Below are 11,892 nucleotides of genomic sequence, written 5' to 3'. Positions count from 1 at the left end.
CCACTGGGAGTAGCAGGCTTGCAAGATTCCAGAACTTATTATTATTTTCTTATATGCAAATTATATCTCAAAGCTGATTTTTTTTTAAGGCATATATACAACACTTTCACAATCCTAATTCAACCAAAGTAATAACAATAGTAGCTCTGGACTATTTACTTTTATTTATTTATGTTTAACTGCTACACTTAAAGTGGTTCAACTTGCCTATTCAGCTTCTTCTTAGATTTTCCATCTCTGGAGAAAAGAAACTACTAATGTGATCTCCATATACACTGTGAACCAGGTACCAGCCAGGCCCTTTTCATACTTTAGCAAATGCAATTCCCTTAACAGCCCTATGGAGATCACTGACCTGGTTTCAGGGAAGAGAGATGCTCAGAGAGGCTAACTGGGCTGCCCCAGCACACACAGTGGTGAAGAGATGAAGGTGGCATTCAACCCCAGCTATATCTAAGCCTGTGTCCTTCTGGCACACCAGGACAACTCAAGGCTTAGGCAGATGCTAAATTCTCTGGGCTCGCTTCAATACTTAACACACACCTCTGTTCAAGTATTTCTCTCCTTATATTGGTGGGTACATGCATACAGTTGTGAGTTGCCCCTTCCAAAAATGTGAGCAACCAAGAATTTCCAAGGTTGCATGGCAGTTCTGCTGCTTATTAACTATAACACTTTGAGCAAGTCATTGGACCTTCCTGAGCTTCAGCTTCTTCATCTGTAAGATGCAAATAACTGCAGAAACTATCTCAGAGGGTGGCTGGAAGGATTAACTGTACAGCCCTTAGCAGAGCCTAGGATATGACGAATGTGCAATAAACAATGCATGTTTGTATAAGCACAACATTACAGGTCTATTTATTTATATGTGCCAGAGGGATTACACAATTAATGATTCTCATGAGTTCAGATGGCGAGTGCACAAAATGTTTTCTTGAGATTTTTAGTTGTGGAAATGAATAAATAATTCTTAGGAGAGAACCATCTTCTCATTGGTATCCCATCAGTAGCCTGATCTTCATATCAATGTGTTTTGGGTGGGTAATTTTTATATAGTAAACAGAGTGTTTATATATAAAACAGAGTGTTTTATATAGAATACAAAGTTCTATGGGTCAAATGCTTCGGGAACACTGCCCCAAGTGGGGCATAATTGTGAATCTTAAATAAATAGCTACCAGGTTCTAAAAAGAAGCGATGCATGTCTGGTACATTCAGGCAAGAAAACTGATGCCAGCCTTGTGTCAAAGCTCACTTCCATGCCCACGAAAAGCCAGGCTTCACAAAAAGCTTCAGCCAATCAGAGCAGACCCCACGCTGGAGGAGCCATATGATCCTGGCCATGGCCTCACTCCTCCTCGTCCCTCTTCTCACGCTCAAGGGGCCTTAACTCTAACCACAACCTCAGCACCTGTAAGAGTTGCGCTAAAACACAACTGCTTGGAAATAAAACTTTAAAGCCCTCTTCAGTGCCCTTCTCAAAGGAATGTCACTGCAGACAGGATCCTCCAAAGGACTTTAGAAAGTCAGGACACAGAGGTTCCTCTGTCCCTACTTCCAATTGCCTTCCCTGCCATATCATTTCCTGGGGAAAGCTATTAGCCTCACTGCTCCCAGATCCAAAGTGGGAGTGAGTGTGTGTATACAGAAGCACAGAAGTGACTTCTAAATTAACTATGTGCCACTATCGCTGGACCTCAAAGCCAAATGTGCACTTCATCTTCTTACCTGATTCACTGCATCCAGCAGTCGCTCCAGCAGAAATTGTCTTTTCACGTCATTGTTCTGTGATCCTAAAATGCAACAAGACTTGATTAGCTCTGTTTGACATTAGCTTCCTGTAAAGACTTTCTGCCACATAGTATATTGCTCTCCCCAAAAAGCAACAGCCTCCCTCGGAAAAAAAGCCAGTGACAAGACCAGGTTATCAATAATGTACGTCATTACGATGAATCTGAGCCTGTTACCGCTACACAGGAAAGCAGCTGACTCTTCCCCAGACTCGAATGTGCCTGAAATGGTCTAACTCAGAGTTTCGCAACCTTGGTGCTACTGACATTCCAGCCAGATAATTTTCTGAGGTAGAGGCCCCTGTGAAGTGCAGGAAGTGGAGCAGCCTCCCTGGCCTCTAACCACTATTTGCCATCAGCACACGTGCACATCCTCTAGTTGTGGGAATAGAAATGTCTCCAGATACTGCCAAATGTCCTCTAGGAGACACAACTGCCCCCAGAAGAGAACCAATAGGCTGACTTAAAACGCAGGCTTCCTAGTACGGCCGGCAGCCTGGCTGACGTCAGCATCATCTCCAGCATGTTTGCCCACGCCACCTTCCCCAACACAAGCTGAAAGCCCCAATTACTCCTCTTCTCAGCCTCTCTGCTCAGACTGACCTTAAGGAGTTCTGGCTAATGAGAAGTAAGCAGAAGTACTTAATGAAACTGGGAGGGTTCCAGGAAAATTATACCAGCCTGATAAAAGAACAGATGTTACCGTGTTCATTCCTCTTCCATCCTTCATGCCTTAATCATAAACACACTGGGTGGAGTGGAGGCAGCATCTTGTTCCAGCAAGCAACAGGCCTGGAGGTCCCGGCCAAGAGAATCAAAGACACCAGCCCTGCTGTCATTTCGCTGCTGAGCCAAAGCTAGAAATCTCCTACCTTTCACACAACAAAAAAGTCCCATTTGTTCAAACCACTGTATATTGGGCTGTTATTTACAGCCAAAAGCATTTCCAACTGATAACATGTGTTTTAGGGTTCCTGGACCCAATATTAACATGAGGGGCAGGCAGGCAAGAGGGAGGTGTTCCCATACACACACCTCACTACCAAGCAATTCTCAGACACCAGCCAGGGTGGGTGTCTGAGACTTCAACTCAACTCTGACACTATCTACCCGGAGACAGTATCAGGTTCCACAGGCTGAAGGCTCAGTCCCACAAAGCCTGCAAGCCATGCCCCACTTCAGACACCAGTCCCAAGCCCCAGGCTGCTACCAATGCAGGTTCCAACGACCTCCTCCTTGGGTTTGAGTAATTTGCTAGAGTGGCTCACAGATGATATGGAAACACTCACATTTACCAGTTTACTGAAGGATGTGATAAAGGAGACAAACCAACAGCCAGAAAAAGAGAATACACAGGGTGAGGTTGCAAACAAAGGAGCTTCATCCTCATGGAGCTTGCGGCCCAGCTCAGAAGGGTTCTGGTTCCCCAAGCGGGGAAGCTCTCAGGAAAAGAACCAAAAGCTGTCCTCCTGTGTTTTTATGAAGGCTTCATTACATAAGCGTGACTGACTAAGTCATTGGCCACTGGCTGACTCTCCTCGCCCTGCAGGTCCCGGGGTGGGCCTGAGAGTTCCAACCCTCTAATCTCATGGTTGGTCCTCCTGGCAACCAGCCCCCCACCTCTGGTGCTTTCCCAAAGCCCTTAGGTGGGGTGACAAGTTACCTTCATTAATAACCAGAAACCCACTTCACCTTTATAGCTCTGAACCATTTTCAAGAACTGTGGATGAAGACCAAATATAGCTGAGAAATATATTCTGGCCATCTGAATGATCATGGGTCATTAATCATACCACAGAACGGCATACACCAAACTTCCATTTAAGAGGGCCTAGGGCAAGGTCACTTCAAAACACCAAGCAAACCACTGTCTGAGCCCATCTGAGGCTCCACAAGAGGCCCAGGACTCCAATCAACAGCGACATATTATGATGCACCAGACAGAGAATACAATTTGAAGAGATTCAAATTCAGAGTTACAAGAGCACATGCTCCTTACCACAAGCCTTGTTTTGCCACCAAGCCACTGCTCTCTCGGGCAATTCAACATGGGCTTCACCTGGAAGTACCACCAGGGCATCAGCTCAGAGATGGTCAGTGACTCACTCATTCAAGTCATGCCAAGGCCACTGGGTTGGTAACAACTGTGACTGTGCATTGAGCACTGCCTGCATGCCAGACACTAAGCTGAGTAAGGCACACACACTGCAATCTGCGATTTCCACACACACCGTATAAGCCAGGTATTAGGATCCCCAAACTGCACATGGAAACTGAAGCTCAGACCTCTTTGTAAATGCAAGCAATAGTGTGCATTGACCCATTCAGTATTTACTTCACTTCTACCATGTGTCATGCAACATTCAAAGTGCTGGGGACATAGTAGTTAAATGATATAAAAGAGCCATCTTCTCATGGAAAGAAGATTCTATTAGGAAGAAACAAACAGTACCTAAGTAAACTAATAAATGAGATGATATTAAAGTCCTGTCTCTAAATAAAAGCCTCTGCCATGCTCTCCTACCTTGACTGTTCGCGAAGTTATTTCTTCAGCTCCGTGAACAAGAACCCTGACATCATTTTTGGGGGTTCGTCCAGGATAACTTCGGAGGTGAGTATCGGCATCCAAGCCTGCCTTTTCTCTCACTGTCCTCATAGAAGGAAGCCGTCTGTGGCACCCAGCATCGGGCGCTCGTCAACCACTTAAATGGGACTAGCCTGGCTGCCGATCTCAAAGTCTCAAGTGACAGGTTCCCCTGCGTCTCCCTCAGTGGATCCCCCGTCTCCCTTGGGAGCCAGGAATGTCACCTGAGTGGAGGCCAGGATTCCCCTTCAGAGGCCTCTCCCTGGATGCGAGGGACTGGATGCACTACAGCGGCTTCTCAAAGGCCCACATGTCTAGAATCAAACCCTGACTGCCTGACTGGGTATCTATGAGGAGTGTCTCTCTCTGTCTCTGTCTCTGTCTCCGACTTCCAGCCTGCTTCTTCAGGCCATCCTGGCCTCTGGGTGAGGCAGAGGTGCTCTTTACTTTCTTTACATGCTCTGTGTGTGCTTCTAACTTCATCAATTTCACAGAACCCAATTCTCACCACTGCAGCGTAGGAGATCTATGCTTCACTCTTATTCTTGACTAAATGCTGTACTTTTTAGCTCATAAAAATGTGTCTGGGCACCTGTTAGCCACTTCAAGGATGATTAGCATCAGCTACCATTCTTAAGTATCAAGTGAAAAGTTTCCCGGTGTCTGCCGCTCCTTGATCTCCCACCTCTGGGCAGGAAAGGAAGAAAAATAGTCAAAAGTCCTATGAACTACTACTAATATAAAACTAGTTTTCTAAATCCTTTTATTTGAAATCTATTCTACTTATTGGGTTCATCATTATCCTCAAAAATTGGGAGGTTTTTTCCAAAATATATAAAGAGCTCACACACCACAACAAACAAAAAGCAAATAAGCCAATTAAAAAATGGGCAGAGGAGCTGAATAGACCCTTCTCCAAAGAAGAAATTCCGATGGTCAACAGACACATGAAAAGATGCTTCACATCACTAATCATCAGAGAAATGCAAATTAAAACCACAATGAGCTATCACCTCACACCAGTAAGGATCACCACCATCCAAAAGACAGACAACAACAAATGTTGGCAAGGTTGTGGAGATAGGGGAACCCTCCTACACTGCTGGTGGGAGTGTAAATTAGTTCAGCCATGTGGAAAGCAATATGGAGGTTCCTCAAAAAACTCAAAATAGAAATACCAGTTGACCCAGGAATTCCACTCCTAGGAAGTTACCCTAAGAATGCAGCAGCCCAGTTTGAAAAAGGCATATGCACCCCTATGTTTATCGCCACACTATTTACAATAGCCAAGAAATGGAAGCAACCTAAGTGTCCATCAGTAGATGAATGGATAAAGAAGATGTGGTACATATATACAATGGAATATTCAGCCATAAGAGGAAAACAAATCCTACCATTTGCAACAACATGGATGGAGCTAGAGGGTATTATGCTCTGTGAAATAAGCCAGGCGGAGAAAGACAAGTATCAAATGATTTCACTCATCTGTGGAGTATAAGAACAAAGAAAAAACTGAAGGAACAAAACAACAGCAGACTCACAGAACCTAAGAATGGACAAACAGTTACCAAAGGGAAAGGGACTGGGGAGGATGGGTGTGAAGGGAGGGACAAGGGGGAAAAGGAGCATTATGATTAGCACACATAATGTAGGGGGGAGCATGGGGGTGGGGGCTGTACAATACAGAGAAGACAAGAAGTGATTCTATAGCCTCTTACTACGCTGATGGACAGTGACTGTAATGGGGTATGTGAGGGGGGACTTGGTGATGGGGGGGGAGTCTAGTAAGCATACTGTTCCTCATGTAATTGTAGATTAATGATACCAAAATAAAATTTTTTTTAAAAATTGGGAGGTTTTTTAAACTGGACTCCCTTAGATGAAAATTTATCTTCTGCAATACAGCCTGGATTTAAATAACTGGTGCTAGAATTGTAATTGCATTTCATTTCCAGCCCCCTGGACACACACAGTCCCTATCAGTACAGAGCCTTCATCAGCCCTGTTCATCTGCGGCCATCTAAACCTTAACCCAGTTATATAAACTGCTCACCCTTAGAGTGTATTCTTGAAAACTGAGATGCTTTTAATAAAAGAAGCTAAAAAGAAAGAAGGCAATTGGATATTAGTAACTCAAATCTTTGTATCAGTTTGTCAGTGTATATGTTTTTATGAAAAGTATTGCTAACTGTAGTCATTACATCTCAATCTGTATGTTTGTGTGTCTCGGTGTGTAAATGAAAGATTTTTCTACCTCCAGATGGTGTTAATAAAAATTGATTTAAAGACAAGTGCTTCTGATAATTGGGCATTCTAAAACTTCCAGAAAATTCGAATAAAAAAATATTAAGTATTAATGCTAATTTAAGTTGAACTGAAATAGACGTTTTTTCTCTTAACAGTTTAGTCTACCTGATCCCTCCAGAATTTAAAAACTCTCAGTGAATATTTTTATATTTTATAGCAGCATGTTTATTTGCATAAGCTCAGTAAGAATCTGCTTTCCTTGTAACAAGACCAATTAAAAACACTGGTTATATTACCAAGGCTTTGACGGGAATGTCATACCTGAGAGACACGTGTGTAAACTCAGATATGAACAGACAGCTTTAAAGAACTAAGATTGACTTTATAGAGCCAACAAAGCCCATTAGAAGAACTGGCCTGGTTGGTACCTTGCTTACAAGGTTCCCAGCAGTCTTACCAGGTGAGTAAAGAAGTCACTTTCTGGGAAGCGCAAGAACCTCAAAATGTCTTGGAGACCTCAAGAAGAGAGGAATTCACCCAAATCTACAGGTACTGCAAGCAAAATCTGATAGCCAGTGTGGCTTGGCTTTCTGACCTTGAGAGGCCTTTAAAAGTCCAATCTGAAATTCCTCACAAAAAGTTCCAGCAAAGCACATTTAAAAGAGTCTATGTAATCAATTGCTCTTCTTACTGCACTTACACAAATAATCAAGCCAAGTATTAATTATTTTCTTAAACTGGTTACTTCTAATAAAAATGAGGGTGATTTTAGAGAAAAGAGTTCTTTCAATAATGCAGCCTTATCTATATTGAATCCTAATATCAGTCATTGAGACATAGACTAGATCCAGAATTCTAGTTTCCCCAAGATATCTGACTCTGATTATCAATTAGAGTTTTACCATTTCTAATCCTCATATTCAGCCATACATTCTTTAATCTCCTTGTCAAGTCTGTTCTTCCAGAATGGAAAATCCAACTCCAGATATTGCTACTGAACCTAAAACACAATTTCTTCTATCTTGCCTAGAAGCCATAAAACTATAAATGGTGATGGAAATAGAACCCAGGATGGAAGTGCCCATTTGCCAAGGCCCTCTTGACCGACCACTGATGGAGACCTAGCTGCACTCCTAACTGCACCCCTTCTCTGCATGAAGCAGCCAGAGAGGTCATCGCCCCCCTTCCCCTAGCAGCAGCTAGGGTCTCCATCTGTAGGGGGGGGGGAATGAGACAGGGACCATGGGCTTAGACAGAGTAGGGTGAGGGCCTCTGGAAAAAAACAAAGCAAGACAATCCATTGTGATATTTGCTTTGGCCTACTGAGGAGGGGGGCCAGCTTATTTTTCTAACTTTACCCAAGTGCTGCTTTTCTTCTTCCGGCCCTAAACAAATGATTTGTTGCAACTTGGCAATGTAGCAAGCAAGCCCATAACTACTGCAAGCCCAAAACAACATAGTAAAAACAGGAAGGATTCCATCTTAAAACCCAATTAGTTAAAAAGTAAGACAATAACTCAGCCCACCTTGGGAGCAAAGCAGGCAATCTTGAGTGATATGCTCCCAGACCAGGAAGCTGCTATCCTGGGAGGAAATCAGAGCAGTAAAATTCTTGTAAATAACCACGAAGACAGATAAGAAACTTAGTGTTTCTTCAAAAGTATTTGCGACCACTTAGCAGGTGTACATTCCTAGCCCTTTGTCTCTCAACTGCCTATAAAACCCCTAGACAAGGCACCACCACCCCCCGGCTCTCTTGTCACTCCTGGCTTGAGCCAGGAGCTCTGTCTTTTCGCTTTCTCTCGAAATAAAAGCCTCTGCCTTCTCTCTCATAAAACAAACAACCAAATGAGATGAGACGGGGAGGAGGCAAGAAATCCCCATTAGCCAGGACAGTAGGACAGTTGTGGAAGGACTCTCTGCACAGATACATCTGAGCTGAGCCCTTTCTAAGGAGAAGGAGCAACCATGGAAAGATTTGGTAGACCAGCATTCCAGGCAGAGCAGCCAGCCAGGAGAGGCCTGGAAGCAAGAACAAGCTTGGCTTCTGGTCCTGTAGGACCAGAAGAAAGTCTGCTGTAATAAGCAAAAAACAAAAAAAGAGGAAGTAAAGAGCAGACAAGCAGGCAGGGGCCAGTCACAAAGAGCCTCGTGGACCATGACAACAGGTTTAGGTTTTGTTCTAATTTGAATACTAATCAGCAAAACTAGGATCCTGACTCCAGACTACACCCCTCAAAAGCCTGCCAAGACCACTACATAGGGTGCCTGCCTCACTCCAGGTCTGGAGAGAAATGGTCAGTAGACAGTCTACAGACACACAGTAATACAACTGACTTCCCAAATGTTGCCCTTGTCATTTTTTCCTGGAAGAGATCCTGAGAATGGATAGCCTCACATCATTCCCACCAGACAAGAGGCCATCTTGAAACATCATTAAGGATGATGGGAGACACCATCTGCCCAAGGCCCTCAAACATCTATCTTGATGCCTGTGCCTATCAATAAATCCTGTTCTTTGCTCAGCAAAAGGTCTAATTTCTACTCTTCTCTAACACAAAAACAGAGAAATCAGGCTTTCTTTCTTCCTTTTTCCAAGTACTGCACCCAACAACTCCACCTGACTTTGGCCAATGCCAAATGGAAACTTGATAAGGTTTTCCCTCCTGAAATGCCTTTGCTATTTTCTGATCATAAATGTAATTCATGTGACTGAATTACCATATGACCTACCAATTCCACTTTTGAGCATATATGCAAAAGAATTGAAAGCAGTGTTTCAAAGAGATATTTATACACCCATGTTCATAGCAGCATTATTCACGGTAACTAAAATGTGGAAGCAACCCAGTGTCCATCAAGACATGATTATATAAGCAAAAGAGGTATAGCCATGCAATGGAATATTACTCAGCCTTAAAAAAGAAGGCATTCTGATCCATGATGAACCTTGAGGACATTACGCTAAGGGAAATAAACTAGGCACAAAAAGACAAATACCATTATCATTCCACCCTACATGAGGGTCTTAGAATAGTCAAACTCATAGAAACAAAAAGTATAATCATGGCTGCCAGGGGCCGGATGTAGGAGAGAATGGGGACTTAGTGTTTAATAGGGACAGAGTTTCAATTTTACAAGACAGTAAGACTTATGGAGATGGATGGGGGTGCTGGCTGTACAACAATTTGAATGTACTTAATAGCACTGAATGTGTATTTAAAAATGGTTAAGATGGGAAATTTTACATTATGGATATTTTACCACAATAAGAAAAAGTAATTCATGTGAAAAAACACAATAACAAATCAGGAAAAAAACATACAAAGAAAATTAAAATCTCCATCTTCTCAGTACTGACAAATTTTAGAGCAATAATTCTCAAGCCTTCATGTGCACACAAATCTCCTGGGGTCTTGCTAAAAGGCAGGTTCTGATCCAGATGGCCTGGGTGGGGCTTGGATTCTGTATTTCTCACCGGCACCCAAGAGATACTCACACTACTGGTTCCTGACCTACACTTGATTGGCAAGGATTTAGCACCGACTTTTCCTAACATACACAGTGATTCTAGATCTTTCCTATGGTATCTTGCTCCACTGCTTTTTCTAGATGAGATGTCGGCAGCCTTCTCTGCCTTACCTTACAAAGCCTCTCCTCATGGTGGGACGAAAAGCATGTCTTCTACAGAGGAACAGGCTGAGGTTGTTCAGGCCTCAGCCTCCATGCACCCTCCCTGGCTGCAATCACTCTGCAAGCTGGAAGTGCACCCAACTGAGAGACAATCCTGACCTCCGAAGGAACACCTGAGGCCATCCCAGCCCTTAAAGGGGATTAAGAGGACGGGGTCTCATAGGGTGGAGGAAGCACGGGTGGCCTTGGGAGCATTTATCAACTACAGGAGACAGCCAGGAAGCTCAGGGCTGTGAGGAGCTCTAGTGGGAAGTCACAAGGCATCATGAGTTCTCATTCCCGCTGGGCTGCTTGCTGGCCATGTGACTGGGACAGTCACTTCCCTTCTCCGGGCACTGCTTGCTACATGAGATCATGCCCTCTTGGCTCTGCAGTCTGCAAACATGGGGCCTCTGTGGAGGCAGACAGGCAGAGCAATCAAGGCTCCGGGTCTTTCTTGCCTTCTCCCAGTGACAAAGAGGAGAATACAGCACCCCTGCCAGAGCCAAGAAGAATCCTCTAGTCTCAAGCACTGCAGCCACCTAGGAGGAGCAGGGAGCCGATGCCTCCCCCCACCCGAGCCTCAACTGTGGGCTAAGCCAGTAAGTGACTGCCATTAACCCTTGGCAAAGAAGGAGAGGTGGCTCCACTCACGAGACTACTCAGGCTCAGAGAGGAAAAGACCTCCACCCAAGGCTATTTCCATGGGAAGTGAGGTGCTTGAGGTGGGATTAAAGTTCAAGTCCACTGGCTCTTGGCTCAGCCCAGCACTCTCAACCCTGGTAACAAACCTGCAGTCCCAGCCCAGAAGTGACTTCTCTGTGAAGCCCCAGCCTTCCCACATCCTTCCTTCTCCTCACAGGGCAGTCCTCGACCCACACTACTGACCAGCTGCACCAGTGGTGCTACTGAAGTACAGTTGATATACAACATTATATTGGCTTCAGGTGTAAGAACAGGCTTCTTTTTATTTCTTGTTAGATCACCACCAAAAATGAAAATAGAAAATAGAAAGGCACCCGGGGGATACCCACAGAGGTCTACAAACCTGTCAAAGAAATGCAAGGCTGATTTCCCTACTCTAACTCAGAAATCACCTGACTTGCAAAAATTAATCACCTGGCTCCAGTGTTGTCTTTAATGTTTCAAAACCTCAGGATCCTATGTTAATTTTTACCACAACCCTCTAGCCTTCGGTGACCTCCTGGGGGGACATCAGGGATTGAGAACAGGGTTCGAATCTTACACCTCCAGCAAGTTACTTAACATCTGTGCACCAACTAGTCTATTAAAAGAGTGAATGTATGCCGTGCACCCAGAATAGTACCTAGTCCATACTAAGCACTTTACACGTGTTACTACTTTATACAGATTACCCTTGCTGGCAACTCCATATCCCAGAGGTGTGAGACTTCCAGCTCCAAGGAATTTCAACTGGCTAGCTTCTCTCCAAAGCTTGGGCAAAGCAATCCACTGAAGACCTCTGTGTTCACTGCCCTGGGTGGATAAAAGTGATGGCATCTGGGGAGGGGAAAATGGGCAAGATGCACCAGGTGCTCAACATATATTACTTCTCTAATCTTGGCAACAACCCTGGAG

This window comes from Manis javanica, chromosome 10 (genome assembly GCF_040802235.1).
Source record: "Manis javanica isolate MJ-LG chromosome 10, MJ_LKY, whole genome shotgun sequence".
NCBI lineage: Eukaryota > Metazoa > Chordata > Mammalia > Pholidota > Manidae > Manis > Manis javanica.
Note: the sequence above shows the minus strand (reverse complement) of the source record.